Genomic DNA, 25,706 nt, shown 5'->3' with positions numbered 1-25,706 from the left:
GGTGGATGGTGTGCAGACTGGAGGGGGCTGGTGGGAGGTGTCCAGAATTGAAAATAGCTGGGTAGTGTCCAGACTGGAGGGGTCTGGAGGGTGGTGTCCAGACTGGAGGGAGCTGATTGGGGTGATGTTGGAGGTGAGGGGGGCTGTTGGGTAGTGTCCAGATTGGAGGGGGCTGGTGGGTGGTGTGCAGACTGGAGGGGGCTGCCTGGGGATGCTGTCACAAGTGAGGGAGGTGTGGAGGGTGGGGTCCAGACTGGAGGGGGCTGGCAGATGGTGTTCTGACTGGAGGAAGCTGCCTGGGGTGATGTCAGAGGTAAGAGGGGCTGCCTGGGGTGATGTCGGATGGTGTCCAGACTGGAGAGGGCGCCTGGGGGTGGTGTCACAGTTGCAGGTGGTGTGGGTAGGGGAGTGCACTGTCAGGGAGCTGCCTGGGGTGATGTTGGAGTTGAGGGGGGGCTGCTGGGTGGTGTCCAGAATGGAAGGGCTGCCTGGGGTGGTGTTGGAGGTGAGGAGGGCTACTGTGTGGTGTCTGACCTAGAGTGGTTGATGTGCAGTAGGGGTGTATGCCGGCAGAATGTGTGCCTAGGGTGTAGGGGGGTGAACTTACATTTTCGTAAGGTGTGTAGCCTTCACTTACAAGGGAGGGTGCGCGTTATCGTAGGGGTGCAGCCTGGGCTTACGAGGGAAGGCGTTTGTTTTCGCAGGGGTGCAGCATTGGCTTGCAGGGTGAGGCGTGCGTTTTTTTCGCTGGGGTGAAGCCTGGACTTTCAATGGAGGGTGCACATTTTCAAAGGGCTGCCGTCTGGGCTTGCGAGGGAAGGCGCATGTTTTCACAGGGGTGCAGCCTGGGCTTGCGAGGTGAAGCACGCTTTTTCGCTGGGGTGCAACCTTGAATTGCGAGGGAGGGCACGCCTTCTCGCAGGGTTACTGGATGGTGGGTCAGGGGTGGCCACAGAGGGTTGCGCCTGGTTCGGGATTTTGCTTGCTTTTTGGTGTGCATGGGGGAGTGTTGTGGGCATTCCTCCCGCAGCTTGTTTTTTACTTGCGCGATGGCTAGTAATGCGCCTTGGAACCCATGAATATGCAGGGCACGCATTTTTCTTTTCTGTGCCACGGCTTGTGCAGGCACATTCTCTGTGTGCGGCCCCTGGTCGATTTCTGCACCCAATTCCATGAATTGTGCCCTAGGAGTTTAACTCTGCTCAAAAAGTTTTAGTCGAATTAGAGCTGAAGCATGAAATGGTTTAAAACTTTTGAACCATAATTCGAGCTACTCATAAAGGAAAGAATATTTAATGGTTCAACTCTGCTCAAATACAGATCTTTGATAATGCAGGATTCTAATTTACTGGATGACTACTACCAGGATTGAGTGTTACTGTTTGGCTAAAGTAACAATACAATAGGGACATAAAAGCAAATGCAAATGGAAGCGTTGAGGATGCACTTCTATCATTTAAGTGCATTTTAGAAAGATGCAGATGGCCTTATCCACTACTACTGCATGCGCATTTCAGAGGGTCTCTGCATCAGCGCAAATGATGTACTGACCAACCCCTTGCATACATTAGTTTTTGGAGTGTGCTACCGACATTAATGAATGTCAGGTTCCGGGCACACACACATGGGTGCTCGGACCACAGATCCTAGTGGCCGGCCCTTAAAGGCAACATCATTGTGAAATGTTAAATCGAAATAAGACATGTGTAATGCTATGTCGGTGTGATCAGGTGAGCCCATGTAGAGAAATCCTGGTGCTTTGCTGTGACTGTTGATGACCTGCTGGAAGGCCTGGGAGATCGCCTGGGCCTGTTGGGTTTGGAGATGAGCTATTGAAATTGATGTTGGTGATCTTTAGGCATCCATGGCATTCTTCACTTCCACATTTCAGCAGTACAGGTAATTCAGGCATATAGTCTGCCCTACATATGCCTGAATTGTCTTCGAATGTTCGTTTTTATCAACAATTAAAGGTGAGTTATTGTATAGAGGTACCTTAGCAGAGATGAGTCTGAGTCTAAGGTATGACAGACGTAGGCTTCTTTACTTCGTACAGTTCCAGGTACAAGTACCAGGTACAACAGATTCCAAATGGGACACGACTAGGACACCTACATGAGAACATCCACCGGCATCCTCTCTCTCAGTCAGTCTCTCTTCAACTGTCACAATCAGAACACACAGCAGATAGCATTCTCTCAGCATTCTGCACCCAGGCACTCATAACATTCCAAACATTCTTTGCATCAGGAGGGAAGACACATCTCATCACAAGTCATAAAACATCTCTGTCCTTTATGAAATAAGGCAAACCCCGAAAGAGACATACATACACAACCGCCCAACACATGTATGTCCCAAAACTCCAGAACAGATTCCAACCTTAAATCCACCTAAATAACTCTATTCAACACCAAACCGTACCACCGTCCTGCCACATTTTATAGACAGCAGGACAAATCTACACAGACACTGCCACCCCCTGTACTCCAGAGGAGATGTGTGGGACCAAACAATGGAAGAAAGGATATCAAACCAATCTCAACTTCAGGCTTCCATCTCCGAAACAGCCTCACCACTTGACCTCGTGTACACAACCGCCCACCAAGAACTGGGTTTACACCGCATTGGGCACAGAAGAACACACACACAAAACTAACTCCACCACATGCTGACCACATTCCAGAGAACCAACAGTGAGAACACCAATGACCACATCCATAACCATGCACCTCATCACACGTGGCCACAACACCCCCAAATGACCCAGTCATAGGAGCACTCCCTCACTGCGGTACATTTCGACTAACATTCAACACCAGACCACTATTGTGTGTCAAATGTCAGGGAATGGAGTGGCACAACTATTAGCAAGCCACCAGGATATCTTCACCCCACTGGCCACAAAAATCTCAGGTTCCCAGCACCCGTACAACGAATTTGGGTGTCTAATCCAGTTAAAAATAGCAACGTGTGTCCAACACTCAAAAGAAAATAACGACTGGGTGTCCAACGCCACAACTTCTGGGTGTTCAACACCCCAATTCCTGGGTGTCTAACACTCCAACCTCATCATGAATGTCCAACACTCTGAAGTGACACATCCATAGCTCACACCAGCTAGCACTACACTACCGCAACACACACACCGACGTCCCCAACCGAAACCCGTGGTTAGCGAAGTCATGACCCCAGTTACATACACATGAACAAAAATACACTCATCTCCACCAACTCAACTCGCAGTAAGTAAGCACTCTTAAACATAGCAATTGAAGACATGTTCCCCCTAGCGTTATCATGTCCATGCCAAGAGCTTAACGTCTGTCAACGTTGATTGCTCCTGTGGAGTTTAAACGTTACACACACAAAATACAATCCCAGAATTGCTTCACTCCTACTGCAGAGACCACGCCATTTCACAAATCCATTCAGTGTAACACCCAGACACACTCTAGCTCTGACAGTGTGCACACCAAATACTCCAAATACTACCAGCCTTAGTCCACATCAATAACTTGGTGCAGATAAAATACACAGGCCTGACATCACAACTATAATTTACCCAAAGACAGAAATCCAGCATTTTTGAAATAGAACAAGTCTATCAATTAGACTTCTTTGGGCTGAAGTGGATTGGCACGCTACCTGACAACGTCATCATTTGTGCCTGGGGTGCCAAACAGGACAGAGCACCACATACGCTCTCATGACACCGCTCCACTTGAGCCATCAACGCTGCAACCGCCTCACTAAAAATCGCATTGAACCGCGTAAGCAGCAATACAATCCCTGCACCTGCCACACCGAGAACTCCAGGGCACAGAACGGACACCGCCAGAGAGAGGTAAGAATGCAGAGAGCATCCACAGCACTTGTTCCATAGTGGTTGCTCTTCACGGACGTCACTCAGCAGCAGCAGTGGCAACTACAGCGTACAAACTTCCCACTGCAGCCAGACTGCCCCTGAAAGCCATGACATATGATGGCTTCATTTTCTCGAAGCTTGGCTTTCGGTTGCAGCAACAACATGAGGGCTACGCTCCACTGTAGCTTGGCTGCCCCACGCAGCTACGACAATCAGGCTTGGCTGCACCTCGCAGACGCGACTGACACTTAGCTCCTTGCAGTCTAGGGTAACCCCAGCCTTTAATCAAAGTCCACTTTAAGGCCTACACATCCGCCTGTGAAAGAGGTCTTCTTCTGGGTTGAGGGACGGTGGATGTCCTCTTTGTCTTGCTGTCCCTCTCTTCTTGTAAGTTATTTTCTCTGGTGGACCTATAGATTTCCTTTTTCTAATTGGACCCTTCTTCCATCCTGGTGCTGGTCTCTAATGGTTTCAATAGTCCCAGGTTTAACTCTCCAAAGCCTGCTCACCAAATTCAATAAAATGAAGAACAGAGACATGAGTCAGAGGTCCGTCTTCCCTTTACGTCTCCATCTCCCTAACTGACTGCACTCGTAGTGGTCCGCTGCAATTGACTAATTTCCTTTTCCTCTTCTGACAGGGGTTCCTACATTGTATCCCCTCCCATTTATTGAATGGTTCCCTTCCAGGATGGTATGGCTTTAATGATAAGAGGAGGGGAGCTGTTAGTATGCTGCAATTGAGAAAACACACACAGTGCCCTAAGATTTGTCTCTTTCTGCATGTGGTCTGTGGTTTCACTGCAGACTGGCCGGAATTTCTCTGCAGTGGTCCAAGTGTACAAAAAGAAGTAGTAGAACTATGTTCCCTGCTGGCCTGCCCCCATCACCACGCCCACTCCCGCATGCAATGCCAACCCCCAAACAAACGCATCTGTTGTTTAAGGAAGTGCTAGTTTTAACTTCTTCTATCTCACACGTTTATTTTAAAAGGAAATTATTCCAGAACAGTTTCTTTTGAAAATAAAGTATGGGAAAAGTAAAACCTCATTAAAACAAGTAGAGGACCGCTGTTCCCAACCACTCCTGCCGACTTCGACCACTGTTTCTCTGTGGCTGTCTGTGGCATCCATGAACCTCCACCACCGATCCTGGAATGACTGTCCAATGTGTTTGGTTGGTTTGGAAAGCCTTCAGAAGTGAACCCTGAGCTCCCAGTGGGCGGCACTGCTTTGTTGTCCCTCTCTGCTGCCCCTAAAATGGTATCCAGGAGCTGCCTCCAACAGGGCTGGGGTTGTGCTATTGCACTCCCAGGGCACGTGGCCTCTCCCAGGGACCGTGGCCTCCCACATGTACAATACTAGTGGGAAGGTGGATGGCTCATTGAGCATCGTACAGAGACACTTTAAGTAGGAAAAGGCAGCCTCAATGTACCTGAACCTCCTAAAATTACACAATGTGAAATCTGGGTTAAAATTACTTTATTGGCTTGATGAATTTGAGAATTACATTCAAGATATTCTGCACCATGGAAAATACATTGTGGGGCAAAAAAGAATGCAGAAGTAGGCTGCCGGGCATCCAAAGACCCACTCTTTCAAATTCTCTTAATGGCAGCCTGAGAGGGAAATTCACAGCTTCCCCAATAATTATTGTGTTTAAAAAAAGTCCTGATAAAAAACTGTCTAGGCTGCGATGTTACTGACATGAACTAGGTTAGTGAAGGGACTATCTGCTAGGTGCTCCCACATCAAATCTATCAAATCTATCTACGTTCTCCACATTACAGGGCCTGCGGTAGCCGTATATATGGTTAAGTTGCTCAACCCATAGGAAGAGCACATTTTGGGCGGCTTCTAACTTTGCCCCTCTGGATGAATCCTCACCAAACTTTGCAAAGAAAGTATATGGCCTCCTCGGATTGATATTGCAAAGTTTGGTGAGGTTTCATCTGGGGAGGGCAAAGTTATAGGGGGGGTCCCAAAATGTGTGGTTTTCCTCATAGACGCAACAGAAAATAAATGTGCTCACCTCTACAGCACAAACCGCTGGATGGATTTGCACCAAATTTACAGCAGGAGCGGCGGGTTGGTCCTGAAAGCGTGCTTTTTAATTCATTTGGTGTAAGTCCGTCCAGTAGTTTTCTTTTAAATGGTAAAAAATAAGAGTGATATCAGGGTTCGGTCCACGGGCCGACTTCCCTATTCGGTCTGCAGACAGGCCTCCGATTAGTGCAGGGGTCGTAGTTATGTCTGCGGATGTGCCCACTGATTGGATGTGAAAGGGTGAGGTGCGTCATATTTTTATAACGGTTACCATGTTGGATCCCCGGACAGCTGCCGTTGTCCGCAGACAGCGCAGTAAAAAGTTATAAAAAACACAACATTGCACTTGTCAAACTAATGAAAAAATCACTCGGGAGGTGAGGGGTCATGAGGATGGGATGGGATATGACCATAAAAGGTAAAACAATGGGCGTTGATTATCTCCAAAGTCCTCAAACAGTCTGGATGGTTATGGGCAGCCCGTTGGTGTTCGCAAACATTTCAGATGTCCGAGAACATCCGTAGATATTTTTGCATTACAGGGTTCATCAAAAGCAGTTTTTGGATGGAAAATAGTTTGGTGCCACTCAATGAAACTGCATTAAATCTTGAAACATCATGTTGGAACTGGCTCTTATTAGTTCTGCGATGTTTGGTGCTGTTTTGCCAAGAGGGAGCAAAATTAGACAAGGAGTCCAAGATATTTGAAAGGCTCATAGATTTCGTGCTGTTTGGTGAATCTGCACAAAAGCTTGCAAAATGATTTCAGACCTAGATTTGAATGTTTTTGCTAAATTTGGTGGCATTTTGTCAAGAGGGGACACAATTAGAGAGGGGGTCTCTACATTGTTAAATGGCTTATAACTTTGTTGCCGTCTGACAAATCTACAGAAAAGTTAACAGAAAGATTATAGACCCAACCTTGAATGTTTGTGCAAAGTCTGAATGGATTTTGTCAATAGGACTATTTTTGAACGTATGTTTTGAAAATAAAAATTTAAAAAAAGCTTGGATTTGCAGCAAACTTGTGCAAGGAGCATTGCCAAGTATCCAAAAGCATGGTGTCACAAATGTTTCTGGGTTTTATTTTTTGAAAAGTGTTATAAGGTGGGTACAAACAATACTGATATACCTTTGGTCACTGAGGTATAGCCTGTGGTCAGGGGCAGTGGCCAAAGGCTATGACCCTGACAATCTGGCTAGTGGCCATAACCATGAGGTACTGGGTATGGGGTTAAAGTGGGCATGGCCATTAGGGACTGGCTATGTGGTAAAGTGTTTTCCAAATCGGGATGGTTTTGAATGGGAAAATAAATTCTGTTTGTGGGTACAGGTTAAAGAGGTGGATGGGATTGCAGCAAATATGCACACGGAGTACCAGCAAGAACTTCAAAGCACGGTTTTGAGAATATGTCCTGCGTTTAATTTTTTTGAAAATGTGAAAACATAAGTAGTGTTTGGATGGCTTATAACTTTGCCGCCACTCAATGAAACTGCATGAGATCTTGCAACGTCATGCTGGACCTGACCCTGAATGATTCTACAAAGTTAGGTGCTGTTTCACTAAGAAGGAGCAAAATTACAGGGGTGGTGCAAAAATAACCGAAATGCTTATGAATTTGGTGCCGTTTGGTGAATCTGCACAAACGTTTGCAAAAAGATTTTCGACTCAGACGTCAATGTTTTTGCAAAGTTTGGTGGGATTTTGTGAATAGGGGAAACAATTAGAGAGGGGATCTCAACATTTTTTGCCGTTTGATGAATCGGCAGAAAAGTTAGCAGAAAGATTATAGACGCAACCTTTAATGTTCGTGCAAAGTCTGAATGGATTTTGTCAAGATATGGCTAAGGAATACAACTATTATTTGACGTACATTTTGAAAAAATCATTTTTTAAATTGATGGATTTGCAGAAAACTTGAGCAAGGAGCATTGCCAACGATCCAAAAGTATGGCTTTGAATATGTGTCAGTGTTTCATTTTTTGGATAGTGTTATAATTTAGGTTAAAAAAATAATGATATACCTTTGGTTACAGAGGTATAGCCTGTGGCCATGGACAATGGCCATGACCACTAGGGACTGGGTATGGGGTTAAAGAGACCATGGCCACCACGGACCGGCTATGTGGTAATGTTTTTCAAAATTGGGATAAGTTTGAATGGGTAATAAATTCTGCCTGTGAGTCCAGTTTGAATTGCTGGATGTAATTGCAGCAAATATGCACAAGGACAATCAGCAAGAACTTCAAAGCATGGTTTTGCAAATATGTCCTGTTTTTTTGTTGTTGCAAGTGTGAAAATGTAAGTACACCACAGTAATATAACATTGGTGTCTGGACATTGGGCCTGGCTGTCAGCAAGGAGAAATGTGTACTGCAAATTGCTTATTGGGGCAGGCACCATGGCCGAAGCAGTAGGTTTGAATAGGAACACATATTCTGCTTGTGGTTACTGCCTGAAGTGGTGGACTAGATTACAACACACTGAGCATCAGCAAGAAACTGAAAGCACATCTTTGAAAAAGGAGCAACCTTTCTTAGAGCATTGGTGGATGGATTTGGAGCACTTGCATAATCGGTACGCCCACAACCCCTGCTTTTTATTTTATTCACTGAAGGCATTGGGAGTACAAAATGAAACTTTCTTTTTGAAGTCTAAGGGCACCCCCATGCCATCCGATGGGGTTGGGGGGGGCTTATGACTTCAAAAAGAAATTGTTTATTTTTGAAGTCACTATGCTTTCACAACAACATTTTTTATGTTATGGTTCGGTCCTTAACGGAAATAATTTCTTTATGAAGTCAGAGTGACTGCAAAAAGAAAATAATAATTTTTGAAGTAATAGTGCTCCCCTAAACCCCATGTGTGTGTGTGAGTGTAAGGTGAAAGGGTGCATACTTAAATGTATAGGTGGCTGTCCGCGTGAGTGTATGTGAAAGGGTGCACACAAATGTATGTGTGTATATGTGTGCGTGTACGTCAGTGGTCTTAAAAAATTTTTGGCCTGGTCCCCCCCTGAGCAAAATTTGGGCTCGCCGGGCCCCTAAAAAATTCCAAATGGACAGTACGTACAAATGCCTATGAATTATTGCACGCCGTCACCGCACCCTACTTCCAGTATAGTCCCTGGGTTCCCCGAACTGCTCCCATTACAGTCGCTTAGCTCCCTCATCCCACTCCTACCCAGTCCCTGGCCTCTCCCCAGCCCATCACAGACCCTGGGCTCTCCCCACCCTGCTCTCACCACTATCCCAGTGCTCCTGCCCATCCTGCTCCCACCACAGTCCCTGGGCTCACACCAACCCATTCCCAACACAGTCCGAGGACCAGTGGGAGCTGGTGAATTTTTTAAGTGAGGGGCATAAATATTTCCCACAAAAATGCCATAGCGACCAAGTGCAGTGAGGGAGCCCGAAACAATCAAGGAGGGTTTTCTCCCGTGCATTCTCTTCAAATAATGAGTTAAAATGTTGCATTTTAGAGCATACTTTTCAGGAAAATGGGTGAAAAGCCAAACAGTTTGCAATTGGCACTGAGGAGCCAAGAGGGAAAGCTTGATATTTTTGACTGGACATCTCGGATAGATATCCAGTAACAGAAATAACATCCATGTCCCCTGGGCTCCACAGCGCCTCAGAAGGAGAGCTAATTTTGGCAGGTGGGTAGGGGGATTGGGCAACAAAGGCATTTTTAAAATGCCTCTGTTGTACAATCCTCCTCCCCACTCTCCAGAATCAGCTCAATGGACCAAAACAAACACACACACACTCACACAGCAATCACTATCATTCATGCAAGCATCCATCACCATACACTCACTCATAACACAAGCATACATGCATCCATACGCATATTTAAATAAAAAATAAATGAACATACCTTCTGCAGCGGTCTGCACGTGGGTGCTGAAAAGCTCCAGGTTGCTCTGTCCATAAATGCGAGGAGGCGCAGGAGCTCTCCCTCGCACATACAGACATGCACTGCCCCAGCCAGCATTTCCAATGAGCAGTGCAAGGCTGGCGAAGCAAAACCCCCCCAGCCGTGCATGGCTCAGTGAGGATGTGCGGCTGGGGAGCTGAACTGTCAAAGGGAAACAGTGTTTCCCTTTGACAGGTCAGCGAGCCCAGGAGCACTCCCCCAGCTGGAAAAAGCAGCTGAGGGAGCACTCAGTGTTTCACTGGGCTGACTCTTCGGCTCCACCAGAAAGGATGAGGGGCCACTGAGGGGATGCCCCCTCTCCCATTATGTATGAGCCGCCAGGCTCGGCCTGGCCTATAGGGCAATGCCCATACCAAAAATGCAAAATGCTAGTGTAGGCCTGTCAAAATGGGCCACTTTTCTGGCGAATGTGGGCCGGTTTGATGAGTTACTTCACTATGCAGCTAGTAATTCTGACCATTGTTGCTGAATAAATATTCTTTGTGATGTGATGTGGTGTGAATTGTAATTTGAAGTTTTATGTAAAAATTTGTTTTGAAAGGTTAATTTAAGTTAACCAACCAAAATAAAGAAAATAAATAAAGAAATATTCTTTAATATCACAATTTTCTTACATTTTAACAAAAAACACCCCCTTGGGTACTATTCAGTCTGTGACTAAAGAAATGAATAACCATTTTGAAATACATCCTGTGTCTCACCAACGATGTACAATATCTTCACTAAACCTCTTTTCGACAAATTGGACAGACTGGGTGTCACCTACACAAATTATGCAGACGACACCCAGATCCTCATCCCCCTTTCGGGCAATTTTGCTACAGATACAGCTTTAGTAAATAAAATGTACACCCTCCTTCAGGCATGGATGGCAACCCATGGCTTCTGCCTGAATGACGAAAAAACAGAGATCCTCATTCTAGGCTCACCTAACAACTTAAAAAAACTCGATTCCAACTACAGTTCCTTCAATAACGGCGGCAACATAATCCCCGTCGCCAAAGAGGTGAAGACCCTTGGTTTCTAATTGGACTCCACCTTGTCCTTAAAGAAACAAGTGAACTCCCTGGCCTCATCCACTGCCTACACTGGCAAACTCATTAAAGCATGCAGACCCTTCCTCTCACCAGCTTGCTGCATTATCCTAGCCAATGCACTGATCCTCTCAAAACTGGATTACTGCAACGCACTTTATGCAGACGCTAACAAATACATCATCAATAAACTCCAAACCCTGCAAAACAACGCGCTCATAACGGCCTTGAACCTCCCAGTCAGAGAGCACATTTCAAATGTGCGCAGAAACTACAATTGGCTAAAAATCAGCAATAGGATCACCTTAAAAATTGTCACACTAACATTCAAATGCCTGAACAATGCTGCCCCCCCCCATACCTCAGGGACAGAATAATAAGAAAAATCTCTTCACGACCAACCAGGACAGCCAACTCTTTCTGCCTCCAAACCCCAAGATTCCGACTAAAGAAAACAGGAGGCAAAAGCTTCCCCGTGCAAGCAGCTCAGTACTGGAATACCCTACCAGTTGAACGAAGACAGGATCAGTCCTACAACAGCTTCAGGCACAATGCCCGCACCTGGCTCCATCGCAATGACCTTTGAAACTTGAGATCTTGTGTATTGTGTACTGATACCATACGCACCTCTCCACTCTATCATGTAAAACGTACATAATGCATCTCCTGTTTATATGTACCTATATGTAAAGTAAAGATTGTATATAATGTAATTACTGTATATAACATATAATACCAACATGTGATAACACTGTAACCTGTAACCTGTAACCAAGTTCTAAGTATTCTTGTTACTCTGTGCGCCCAGCTACCCAAGGGTTTTCTGGCGCCCTATAAATAAACAACCAACCAACCAACCAACATGAATTTCCATTTGCAACTGTGGGCTGCTTTTTCATTGGTGGCTAGGACAGTTGTACCGTCCGGTCTGACCTTGTGAGACAACCCAGCCCATTTCCTGCTTTTTTTTACACATTGCATGCTGGGCTCTCGTGCCCCCCCTGGGATGCGGCCACGGCCCCCTAGTGGAGGCGCGCCCCACAGTTTGAAAACCTCTGGTGTACGGTGAAAGGGTGCACACTTAAATGTATAGGTGGCTGCCTGAGTAACTATATGGTGAAAGGGTGTACACTTAAATTTATGGGTGGGTGCCTGGGTGTGTGTGCCTGTATGGTGAAAGGGTGCACACACTTAAATGTACTGGTGGATGCCTGGGTGTGCCTGTATAGTGAAAGAGTACACACTGTATGGATGGCTGGGTATGTGTATATGGTGGATGGTGTGTGTGTGCTTGTATTCATGTGCACAACAAAATCTACATTTCAGGGGGGCTAACCCTTCAAATGTTGGGAGAGGCGCTAACTTCACGAAATTGTGAGAGTGGGGCAAACTTATTTGTGTGGCAGCATCTAACTTCTTTACGCATTTTAATGAGACTATTCTAGTGCAGCTTCACTGTTACAAGCAGTTAACTCTCTCCTTTAAGTCTAAAACCACCCACTTATGGACTGCTGTGAGAATGAGGGGTCTCCTGTTACCTCTCTACCCTTTCAATCAATCCCCTGGCATGCAAGTACTAAACCCACATCACAAGTTCAACTGCCTAAAAAAATTGGCATTTGAATGCAGGTACTAACAGTGAAATGCTTTAAGTTAGTAATTGCTGGGCCTTTGTTAACAGAGAAACCCATGTGCCGTTTAACCTCTGTGTCCTGTTCTGTCTGGCAACTGCTTGTAGGTCAGCCAGGTCGAGTCAACATAGCCCAAAATTTCAGGGGGTGAGTGCTGAAGTCCAGTCAGCTCAATGGTGTTGCACCACGACTTGTTTTTAATGTCTTAATTACTTATTGGTAATCTTCATTACTCCTAGCCCTATTCTTCCTCTTCCCAGTACTTTTGTATGAGGTAGTACTTGTAATTCTGGGCCAAGGAGCTGATTTAGGAGGTAGGGGGTGGGAGGGAGTGGGGGGTGTGTGGGGAGGATTGTGCAATAAATCATAATGGGCGTTCATGTCCAGGCTAGGCAGGCATGATATGTGGTATTAGTGGCTAGAGAGGCATTTTGGTGCAGCCGTTCTAGTCATTCCTCAGTTTGGTATGCCTTTTGTTTAACTGGGCATTTCTGATAAAGCAGTACTGCTAAGTGTAATTACCTGGCTAGACTGGCATTTGGGTGCTGCCAGTCTAGCTGTTTCTTACTGCGGCATTGTATATTTTTTTGGGCATCTGTGATAAAATGATATATGATAAGTAATTCATAACGCGCCTGTACACAAGTGTTTCTAGGATCGACATGACAAGGGATGGAAGTCAGAGGGAGGACGAGACAAACAATCTTACTAGTCCTTGTTTCATTCAGATCGTGCAAGTGCAAGATCGAGAAGTGCAAGGGGGAGGGGAGAGGAAAACAAGGCAACAATGATCTGAGTAAGTGCAGCCAGGGCAGCGCGGCTCTGGGTATTGCAAGGAAGAAAGGGATGGTAGGGTTACATTTACAGCCCCTTAGTGCGTTGTAGGCCCGGAGGCAGTGCAAGGGTGACTGATCAAGAAAGAGCCTGTATGCAGTGGGAATCTGAGGATAGCCAAACAACGAGTCGGTACAGCAGACAGCTAGGTCAGGTAGGTCAGCAGGGCAGAAAGAGGGAGAAAGCAGAGGAGAAGGGGAAAGTGTTGAGCTGCTTCTGGACCTTTGGGTGGTCCGGCTCAAGTTTGAGAGGGGAAGGGGGGTCCAGTGGGAGGCACCTGGAGAGGTGAGAGATCCCTCCACTGTCTGCCTGTAGAAGTGTCTAACCCTTAGAGAGTTGGAGGTAGCTGAGCGAAGGGCTCAAGAAGGAAGGTATTTTATTTATTTATTTATTTATTTAAATTTATATAGCGCACAAGTAACCCATGGGCATTGAGGCGCTGCTACTTGCAGGAGCTTAGTTACAGGCAAAGAGGCATCCATCAGTACATTATGTATTCAACAGGCATAGCGCTGCTGTTTTGGTTGGTACAGTTAGTTGGTCATTAAAAAACAGTTTATGCACTGGAACATAGGAGATGAAATCAACTGGTGCGAGGAATCCTATGTGAATAAGATGGTTTTTATGGATTTGCGGAAGGTGCAAAGGGAAGCCTCACCTCGGATTATAGGAGGTAGGGCGTTCCAGTGAGTGGGTGCAAGGTATGGGAAGCTGGAACCGCCAGCTCTGGATTTTTTTACTAATGGCACAGAAAGCATGTTAGTATATGGTGATCTGGTTGGCCTCGTAGAAGAGACGGGGTGGATCCTTTGGGAGAGGTAGTCGGGGGCAGTAAGGTGCAAGCACTTGTGAGTCAGTGTCAGCGTTTTGAAGATGATCCTCTCTTTTATTGGGAGCCAGTGTGCTCGTTTTCTGGCTTCCGAGATGTGTTCTCTTTTGGCAATGCCTTGGGCTGCCTTTAGAAGAGAGCATTGGATTTAGTGTGGGCCCCGGCCCCAGATAGCCTTTTGAACAATGCAAAGGACCTTGAGCTTGATCCTTGCAGCCCACATAGCCAGAGGAGATATTTCAGGGCTGGAGAGATAACGTTCCTGGGCTTAAATCCAAAGATAAGTCTTGCAGTCCTGTTCTGGATTAGTTGCAGAGGGCAGAGATTACAGGAAGGCAGATTGAGAAAGAGGATGTTGCAGTAGCCCACCCTAGAGACACCAGGGCTCTGCAGAGAGTGAGCCTCTGGGAGAAAGTGAGAAAGGGAACAGTCCCTTTGAGGAGGTGCAGCTGGTAGTGGGACTTCTTGATGAAGTCCAAGATGTGAGGAGAGAAAGATAGAGTGGAGTTGAAGATGACAACCAAGGTTTTTTTCCTCGCAGGAAGGCAAAGGAAGAGGGCCTAAGGTGGGCGGGCGGAGTGAAGGAAAGCAGGGGCAGGGTTCCCAAGAAGAAGGATATCCATCTCACTGGCATTCAGGCAGAGATTGTTGGAGGCGCACCAATCATGGTTCGTGGATAGACAATCAGGAATGAGCGAGAGAGGAGAGGAGGCTGAGGGGAGCCTGAAGGAAAGCTGAGTGTCATCCGCATAACACTGAAAGTTAGAGGAGAAGGTAGAGATCCCGTGGGCCAAAGGGGCCAAGTAGAGGTTGAAAACCAGGGTGAGATAATAGGGCCACTCGGGACGCCACTGGTAGAGAGAGAGAGGTGGCGAAGAAAAAGGGGCCAAGTTAAACATGGGAGGGGTGGTCCAAGAGGAACGAGTTCAGCCACTCCAGGGCCTGATCCATGATACCCAGGATCTCACAGAGTCGATTGACCAGGATGGCTTGGTTGACTGTGTCAAAAGCAGAGGAAAGATTAAGGAAGTGGAGGACAGGCAAAATACTGGAATCGAGGTTAGAGAGCATATCTTCAAAGGTGTTCAGGAGAGCAGTTTCCATGCATCTGGCAGCTCTGAAGCCAGACTGATGGTCATGGAGACAACCAACAGATTCAGTGTGGAGAGTAAGCTGGGAGATGGCCAGCATTTCCAAGAATTTGCCCAGGAAAGGGGTGATGGAGATTGGGCAATAGTTTGCCAGGCAAGTAGGATCGGCAGACAGCTTCTTGAGGAGTGGGTGCACAAGGACGTGCTTAAGGGGAGAGGGCAACATTCCATTGGTGAAACAGTGATTAAAGAAATTTGCCAAGGCTGGAACGAGGGTGGCAATATGGTCCTTGATGGTTCTGGAGGAGCGGGGGAGCACCTGTTTGGACGACACCTTCATAGATCTGACTTGTCTAGAAACCTCGTCAGGTGTTGTCAGAGAGAAAGAGGAGAAAGGAGGAGGAGAGGGAGAGATGGCCAAAGTGGGGCCGAGAGAGGAAGAGGGAGAGGAAGAGGATACGATGTCCTGAGTTTTAGCAAAGAAGTGAGAGGCCAGAGCCGTACAGATACGGGTGTGAATGTGTGCTCTCTTATTGATGAGTGGTATTGCTTCAACTGGCATTTTGGTGCAACCAGTCTGAACCAGGTATGTCTAAATTCAGCCTGGCATGCTTTACTGTAATCTTATTACGTGTCTACACTGCGCTCCATTGTGCAGCCAGTTGGACATGTTTTCAGTGTGGCATAGCATTTTTACCATGCCACACCGAAAACATGTCCAACTGGCTACACAATGTAGAGCATTTTAATAGCAAAGCATTCATGTTTGTGTGCACTGTTGGTGACTTGCATGTATTGGATTGGTGTTACACTACGCAGCAATTGCAAACACTGGCTTTTTCACTATATTTTTTCAGAATGTGTGTTATATATTACATTAAAACATATATTTATATAATTCGCCTAGTGCATTGTGCAGCATAATCCCTTCAGCAGCACGTTTGAGCGTATTGAGCAAGCGTGGTAATCTAGGCCGGCCCAGAGTGTGATGCAACCCATGATTTGTTGCAGAGTTGGAGGGCCCCATCAGCATGGCCCTCAAATGTCCCGTAGATGTACTGCCCAGGTAGTCCGTAAACTGACTTAGTGCATTTCACTTTGTTAGCTTTAGCCTATGGTACCTTAACAACAGTCTTAAAGAACTGCCACATCTATGATTATCTCTGGGTGTTGGAGGTAGGCACTTTCTCTACCTCTTCTCCTTGGTCATCTTCATTGCGTTTTGAAGTCATGCGCTTCTTTTGTTGTGTAGGTCCACCAGCTAGTGGTAGTGGCTTTCGGGGAGGAGGGATGGCAATAGCTGATGCCATTTTTCAGATAAATAGCAGTTTTGCTAATATTGTTCCGAGTATCTGCTGTGTACTAGATTATCAATAGATAATGAGTAAGAATAGGTGTAGAAGCTGTGCAAGGGTACATTTTGAGGTTCACAGCTTCACAGTTCCTAGATGATCTGAAAAATGCAGTTCCAAACTGCTCTCAAAGCCCGGACCCATTTGTGAAGTGCGGACACTTTCCAGAACACGTCATCATGTTCCACACGCGCACGTGGTCACGTGACAGAAAGTCCAGAAAGTCTGCAATGATGTCCAGAAAGTCTGCAATGATGTCAGATGTCAATGATGTCAGATGTTCATGAACACGAGGCATTCAAAATGATGCTAGAAGGTGGGAAATGGCAGAATTTAAAGGTGAAACTGTGTAAATTGGAAAGAAATATATTGGGTTAAGAATGAAGGTTTAATGAAATGTACATTCCCAATTGCGCCAATCCAGTGATCTGTTGTTTAAGGCTTGAGTAGAAATCATTTGCGAATGAAGAATCTTGAACTATTATCACCAAAAGTGTGAGATCATATTCTTTTGGCTGTCACCTACTCAAGCCTTAAACAGCAGGTCACTGGATTGGCGCAATTGGGAATGTACATTTCATTAAGCTGTCAATTTCTTAGATCTGGTAATCAAGATAACAGTACACACCCAATAGCTGACAACCAAACCTTAACCATTTAACTTTTGGATAAACTAAAATTGAATTTGCCCAAAGAACAAAGTTCTTATTACCATTTATGAATATAATTGGGGTAAGAATGATATTAGTAATTTGTAGGAAATTAGGGTGCACTGGTAAAAACCCATGAAATCCACAGAAAAAACAGTGTTAAAGGGACGTTATGGTTAAGTTGAACTAACAAAATCCTATGAAATTCAATGAAAACACTTTGTTAAAGGGACAGACGTCCCTTTAACAAAGTTTTTTCAGTGAATATTGTTTATGAATACATGAATGTTGTAAACAACTAGAAATCCAGTGTGACCGTAATGTGCCAAAACGTTTTTATTCTAAAATCTGATTAAATGATCACAATAAGAAAGATCATATGTTCTTGAAGTGTGAGCCTGTTTCCCTTTCCTGCGCAGACACATACCTTTATTTGTACTTTGTCTGGTCCCTGCGTTTATGGGGAAGAATCATGGATAAAAGTTGACAGTCTAAAGTTCATACAGTGTTTGTATATGATGCGAATTAAATTCCCAAAGAAAGAGCGATACATCAACCCCAGGGTTTCCAAGACCACACATCGTGAGAAGCAGGGGAGTGGGGCCTGCAGGCCTCGAGCGCTGGCCTTTGCCAATCCCTCTAAGGTTTGGCTTGCACCTGCTCCGCCGATCCGTCCCCTGGCGAGGAAAGCCCTGGTCGCCCAGAACACGCGTAAGAAGGCTTACTTGCAGCCGCGCGCCTTTTGAAGTGGGGTAAATGGAGGGGCGGATCAGGGCCTGTCTTCACTATCAAACAGCTGCCATTGGCTGGAAGCCACGTTGCTCATTTTCACGCAGTCAGAAGAATCGTTTCAATCGTCTGCGGTGACCTCAGCGACTGTTTCATTTAGAGGAATAAAACGTGTTCATGCACCATACTGTTGTTTTTTTTTATTTTTTTTCGTTTGCTGTTTAATTCTCATTTTAAAGGAATGCATATTTCATTCTTGGTCAAGCTGTTAAAAGCCCGAGCTAGTCCACCATACATCATTCCCTGGTTCATAATATAATGCTCTGCATAAGATGTGACCTTATACATGCAAAGCCCTCGTTGTTTATTCAGTGTATCCCTTCAGCTGGCGTTTTTCCTTTTTGGGTATTAATGTAATGGGAATTTCATTGTAAGGGATTAACATTAATTGCTCGAGAGCGGACGGGCTCATTTATCAGGCGTATTTATACACTGTAGCATGGCGGCTAATCATCATATTTCACCACTTGTTGAATGGTTTTGCATTTCACCTCTCAGTGCAAAAAAGATTCACCGGCATTAATCAAAACGAGTTACCGAATCATATAGCTATTAATTCAAATAGGATTCATTAAAGCACGGTCATTAACAACGTATCCTGACGGTTTACGTCACTTTTGATACTGCTCGGTTGCCAGAGTTAAAAGGATCCAGAACAGCGTCTGCGGAAACAAGGTTTGTTCAAGCAAAGCCTCAGATTATTAAAAGCCACTTTACATATAGCACATATCTACATCATATGGCCAGGTAGTGCTTGTTAATAACTCCAATTATACATACATGTACAATAAATGCTGATGTTGATATAATAATGGTAGACTTGAAAATAAAATAATATTGGATACGGAAATAGAGTATACCTGCCTATTGGTCAAATGGAAAACTATACTGGTTGATGTCAAATGAAAAACATAGGTATTACCCGAACTGTGCATAATAAAGTTAGACAGTTATTCTTTAATATGGCCGTTAGAGTTGTTTGGGATACAATTGCAAGTAAATGAATAAGGCCTCGATTCTGAGGATCTGAGTCCTGCACATAAGAGCTGCAGGCAGAGCCAATGCCTCATTTTCAATTGTGCTGCCAACAGCGTCCCAGAGTCAGTGATGTGCCGGGCAGATGTGTTTCACCAGGTAAATTACTCACATCACAAAGTAAGACCTTGTAGGTCGTTGAACCGGTTTGGGCATGATGGGGCAGCCAGATTCCCACCCTTCTCCCATACCTTGCTGTAAGGGTTCCTCTGAAGCCAAGAATGAAGGTCGGAGCTGGCCTCCAGCTGGCGGTGCTGGGAATGAAGATAACCGACCTACCACCAACTTTCATTTTTCACTGTCTCAAGCAGTGGTTTCCACTGCTTTCTTTAATGAATGCAAAGTGAAAGCTGGGCAAAGGGAATTTACCAACTCCAAACCAACCAATACTGGTGCGAAGTGGAAGGAGTTAGAGGAAGGAGGCCCAATTCTCCTCCTCCCACCAAACCGTTGCGGGGGAATCATGCCAGGCACCTTTTTGGGGGACAAGTGTAGGTGGGCACAAATACACTTTTTATGCCCCAACTTAATAGTTTACCTGCCTATTACCTGTCTCCAAACCCCGCTTTCCTGATTTCGAGATCACCTTGGTGAGCCTCGATGTATCGTTAGTAGGGAAGGAAAGGCCAAGCTGAAGGAAAGGATGGATTTTCACAAGCTAGACACTGGGTTAAAATACTGCCCCTCAAAAGGAAAGGCGGATATCGGAATGCTGGTGTACAGTAATTTATTTGTTGTTTAGTTCACATGTACATTCTTCTGGGAAACACAACACGTGGGAAACCACAAGATACTATTTACAATACTAATTAAACCCTAAGCAGCTTTGTAACAAAACTATAAACAATATAATAAAGAGAGTTCTTGCAAACATGAACAGTTCTTAAAAAATGTATGTATGTGTCAAGGTCCTTGTGGATGCTTTCAGATGTTCCCCTGTGGTTTTAAGGATTATCAGACAGGCAAGAATGTATTTGATATAGGCAAGCAACAGAGAGCCGGCCACAAAGTCTTTCTATTGGCTGAGCTGCTATGTCAGGAGCAGGCCAGCAATTGACACAGCGTGGAGGTGTCCTTTTTAAAAAGCTGACCCATTTGTGTGTGGCAGATGTAGCCCAGTGTTAACTGCAGCACTTGGGTGGCCCACAACTCCTCAACTTGGGCAGCGTCTGCCATCAGAGGCCTTTGGAGTGCTGTTAGGCCGCCAAGCAGGGTTCGACCCCTTTAATTATGTGTGGCCCAGTAGGGCTGTAACCTTGGGCTGTGGAGTATTTCTATCCACGTCACTGCACCACATAGGCACCCCTTTGCCAATGGGGAAAGAAAACTGCCACAAATGGAGGCAATAACTGTTACGCTCACCTGGTTCCCACAGGGGCGTCGATCGGACCCGGACAGCTGCGGTCTCCACCAACGTGATGCGTAGTGAAGAGATGACAGTCTGGACTGGCCCGCCTAATCTTGTCTGCTGGACTCGTAGAAGTATTCTCCTGCAAGTGGAGAAAGGGATTTAGCCACCCGTGGACTTTAGTAAAGGCCCCCCAACAGTTCTCGTTCTCCCCACTAATCACCTCCGATATTCCCTTTTGGTAACCTCTCCTTATGTTTTTTTAAATGATGAGCTCTCCATCCTGCATGGCATGCAGCAGCGCGTAGATATCAGTTACTTGACTGGGTTGAAGGTACTAGAGGAGTTCCGGAGGAATAGTGACTCCAGTGTCTATAAAGTTCAAAGAGTTCAATATGTCCAATGTTCACTCTTGTTCTATTCCCTCGTTAGGTTGCAACTAGGTCCAAAAGAATATTGCCTGGAGGCAGCTGATGGCGTTCAGGTAAGAGTCTGTATTACCAAACACTGTCCGGTAAAAGTTGCATGAGTTTAACTTGCTGTTTTCTCTCCCTTTATAGGTGCGGCATAGGAAGATGCAGCGAATTAAAGAATAATACCTCCAGTGGTAAAGCAAGTAAGCCTATGGTGGCAAAGCGATTGTCCTTGTTGGTTTCCTTTGCTCACCTTGTTATTCCTTTTGTTTTCCTCCCAGGTGCTGGGTTTCGACGAAGAAAATGATGGAGGCAGCGCCGAGTCGAAAGATGCGGTGGACTGGTGAGTATAACGCGGTGCTGCTGCTGGCGAAGCGACGTGTGCTGAAATAATGTCCTTTCCAGGCTCGGAGATGTGCTGGGTCCGGAATCAGGTAAGGAATCAAATAATGTCTGTGATCTAACCTCTTCTCCTTTCTTTGCCTTTTGTCTAGGAGCTCCGGATTCGAGACGGGCGTGCCAGAAGACTGGATGCTGACTTGCAGACACAGTGAGCGTCACGCTACTGGATGCAGAATAACGCAAAGCATGGGCTTCTGTTCGGGCGTGTTTTAAATAGCCTGCAAAGTAGTCCCAGGTAAGAAGTTCCCCAGAACCACACCCGAGTGAAAAATAGTCCCTGTAATAAAATAGTCCCATCCAGGCCTCACTTTGGCTTGGACTCATTTGCAGCATGGTCTGCATAAGGTAAGTAAAGTCTATGAGCCTGGCGCCTAAGGCGCCAGGACTGAATCCAAGCAGCACCCAGCCTGGGCTGTTGGGGTTTTAATGAGTATCTGGATGCCTGCTCCCGGGGCTGATGGACTCGATCCGGAGGCCCGGGGGTAGGCATCATGACAAGGGGCCTCATTACGACCCAGGCGGTAAGTTACCGCCTGGGCCGTGACTTTACCACCATGGCGTAAACTACGTTTACGCCATGGTGGTTGGCGGACTTACCGCCCCATTCCGAGGTCGGCGGGGCGGTAAGTCCCCAATCCCCATTTACCCTTCCCCATTCCCATTTTTGCCCCATAGGGCATAATGGGAGTGGGGAAGGCGTTAATTACGCCACCGTAAATTACGGTGGCGTAATTAACTCCATGGTCCCTTAGCGCCATGGATTTTAACACCTGCTAAAAGCAGGTGTTAAAAGCGCCATGGCGCTAAGGGACCTCGTAGTTGGCGGTAAGGGGTCGGCGCAGCTAACGCTGGCGTTAACCCCTTACCGCCAGGGTCGTAATGAGGCCCAATAACCCCTGTAAGCACTAAATATGCAAAATGATGCAGAGTTCATAAACCACTAAAAGAGCTGCACACCCTGCCACATACACAGGCAAAGTGGTGTAGAAGCAGGAATCACTGCTGTCATCTGTCATCTGTCATCTGTCACCGGAAACAAGTCCACAGAAGGGCCTAATCCGAAAATGCCCTTAAAAATTCAGTCATTTCCCCAGAGAATTATGGAAAGGAAAGTGTGCTGAAATCATGGATTCTCCAGGCAGTCAGAGGAATCCAGGCATCACTGCCTGAGAGCTGCTTAAGGAAACTAGCTGTCAAACCCATTTAAAGGTGTTTCTTTTCTGGAAGAAATTGCAAAATCCACTATTTCAAGCATGTTTGCGAAGGGCTAATTCTTTTAAAATGTTTAAATCTTTTATAAACTGTGCTTATATGTTATATGTGAAATGAAAAGACATTAATGTCAAGAAGAACAGTCTGGGACCAATCCACTATGTAATTGTGATCTGACAGCCTGGCCTGGGAAAACTGACATCTCCACTTGACACTCCCTTGAGAACAGGAAGGCTAATGGCTGTTAATGGTTCCCGCATAATGCCAACAAGCCACACAATGAGGCAGCATTAGAAATGTGTCCTCTGGCTGACCAAAGAACAAAGGAATGTCTGAGCAATGACCTCTGCCAGGAGGGGCAGGATGTGAAGGAGGTTTCTCAGTGAACTTCAAAGGACTGGACAGCTGCTGCCTGAAAAGGGGAGGTTACACAGGAGGACTTCGGTGTGAAATCCTTATTTTTGATTAAAGTTTAAAACTCTTTAACTGAACAACCTAAAGAGGGATAAATCTGAAACTTGGTAGACATTAACCTAATTTCAGCCTTGTGATTTGTAGACATTGAGGAAACTCATACCATTTAAGGAACCAAAGTTATGAAAAATGTCTGATTGTGGCAAAACAATAATGTTGCAAACTTACAATTGTATGTACACAATCCACTGATGAGCGCCCAGAGATGTATCAAATTAGAAATGATCAATCCAAAGTGTTATGAGTAAAACTGGTAAAAATCCATAGAATGACCAATACAGCTCTCACAAAGATGGAAAGAGAATGTAAATGTAGACAATCGAATATATAAAGCATATGTGTCCAATTATATGAGGGTACATAATAGTAGATATGTACATTTGTGCAAAAGTATGTTTTGGGTAAATATCCAGGTGGGAGTTCCTAAATCCTGTCATAAGATGACAGCTCTGTTCAGGCTGCCAACCAAAACCGTGCACATGCCTGTAGCCACTCACACCCATTGGGGCGTGTTTTGAAGTTCTGCCCATGCCATAAACTTTGTAATGGATTAATATAGGAGTTTCACTACACATAGAACACACTGCTTCCAGAACACACTGCTTCCAGAACCCATCCAGATGTCCGCGCAGCACCTTACTCCAGAACTCTTCATCTTGTAGCTGACTCCAGAATTCTTTGAAAGATCCAGATTTCTTTGCAGAACCCAGACTCTAGCATTGCAACATTATTGCTAGCCTGACCCAATTGCAAACATCCCAAACTTGAAGGGAATTAATTCTGATTCAGCTTGGCTTGCTACCATTAAGTCTTGCCCACTGAAAACTTGCATCCTGCTATCTACCGTGTCCAGTAAACAGAAGGGGCCCATCCAAATCCAGTCTGAGGTGCAGTACAAATTGACCAGAACCGCCTCGCTGATCCAATCCCGCTAGAGGTGCCCTGCTGCCGGTAGACCAGACCTAATTCATTGACCAGAGCTTACGGTCCAACTTAATAACTTTGCTGTAAGTATTAACAGGAAGAAGAGTGACCCATACTATATCTGCATTGTATTATCCCTATCTCAACCCATCCCATCTTTAATTCAGAACTCCAGTATTGTTAGAATCCTTCTTGTGCTGATTGCCTCACCTGTGTTCCAAAACCATAACTCCCTAGTGATTCTGAATAACTAAAGTAAATCCCAGGAAGAAGTAGAGTATCCACAACAGGATGGTTTACGCTGATCACGTGACTGTAAGATGCATATGTGGCATTCTCTTTTTCATAGTCATAATATAGTGTAATCAAACCCATATGTCATTTTCCAAAGCGCATTTCTGTTTTCATTTCCGCGCCTATTTTGCAAAAACGTCTCTCACTAAAACCTCTATAACTCCTTCAGTTTTAAAGATAGAGATGAAAATTCAACTCTCACTGATACCTAACATCCTTATCTACATCCACGACTAAAAACCAGAACAGTGTATTTGACCTGTTTTTCTTCAATATTGCATAGTAAAAGTTTGCTGCGAATTTGCAAAATTCACAAGTTTACACATGTCATTTCCCCATTTCAAAGAGCTTTTCCCATCCCATCTTGATCTCAAGTGTGTATTGTTGTTTATATTATAGCTCATGTATGTTAGGGCATGATTAGTGTTGCTTTCTGTAGAACTTGTCTCCATTTAAGCATTTTTGCACCCTTTTGCAGTATTTCACAAAGCCATTTTTCATCTGTCAGTTTAAAAGTGCCATTTGCCAAAATAAGGTTTTATCTCTTGTTTGGGAGGGAGGATTGCCTATAAACTTTAGACCTTGTCTTTTACTTCTGAATACCTGCTGATTATTCACATTGGTGCAGGATTGCTAATTTGTCTTTAAACAAGCAGGGGAAACCTAAACGCTATCTGTGTGCAAAACAAACTGCTATTTTTCCCTGTGTTTTCTATTTTGCCTCATTATAAGTGAATTCAATTGCTTTGCTTATTTCTGAATTATATTGTCACCCTTTGGGTGATTGCTGCCCCATATATATATATATTAAACTTATGTGTGATTTGAATATTACATGAACAAATACATCTTTACCTTTACAAACTAGCCTGATTCCTGGTTTAGTGTGACCTTGGGGGTATTTTGAGAAGGGTGTGATATGAGTGGTATATCATTCAGAAGATTCAATTTATAGACAAAAATAAAATAAAGGTTTCATTTGCGCACTACATTGCTAGGCTAGACCTGGGTGCATGCCTGATTGAAATCCCTTACAGTGTGCCCCCCACTGCAGGGAGCACCAATCGTTAAGTATTAAGAGTACCGAGGACTGATGGTGCCTGGACGTGCGCCGCAGGCAGCAGTGATTCCGGGAGCTCCCCTGCCTGTGAGGAGACACCAGCATGAAGGCCCGGGCTGTGGCTGTGATGGTGTGGAGTGCCAGCCCTCCTTCGCGAGGATTGAAAGCTCTTTTTTTCCAATGGCAAACTTTGTTTTAAATTTTTTGAGAAAATGATCCCTCACATGATCACGTGTGAGGCCCTTTAATTTGTTTCCTGTTTTGAGTGAAAGGATACCGATTGACTTCGTATGCAGGGGATCCTTACTTTATTTTCTTTTTACAGTTAATAATTTGATGGATGCTGACAACATATGCCCTGGTACACAAACCATTTTCGAAATGTAGACCATTTTCCACACTTTGACATTATATCTGTAGGTACTTACACTATTTGCTAGACATCGCCATTTATTGTCTGGGTGCTCAAATCATTTGCCAGG

This window comes from Ambystoma mexicanum, chromosome 2p, assembly GCF_040938575.1.
Source record: "Ambystoma mexicanum isolate Mex_15411 chromosome 2p, UKY_AmexF1_1, whole genome shotgun sequence".
NCBI classification, from domain to species: Eukaryota; Metazoa; Chordata; class Amphibia; order Caudata; family Ambystomatidae; genus Ambystoma; species Ambystoma mexicanum.
The sequence above is the reverse complement of the archived record's forward strand: the minus strand, read 5'-3'. Positions refer to the sequence as shown.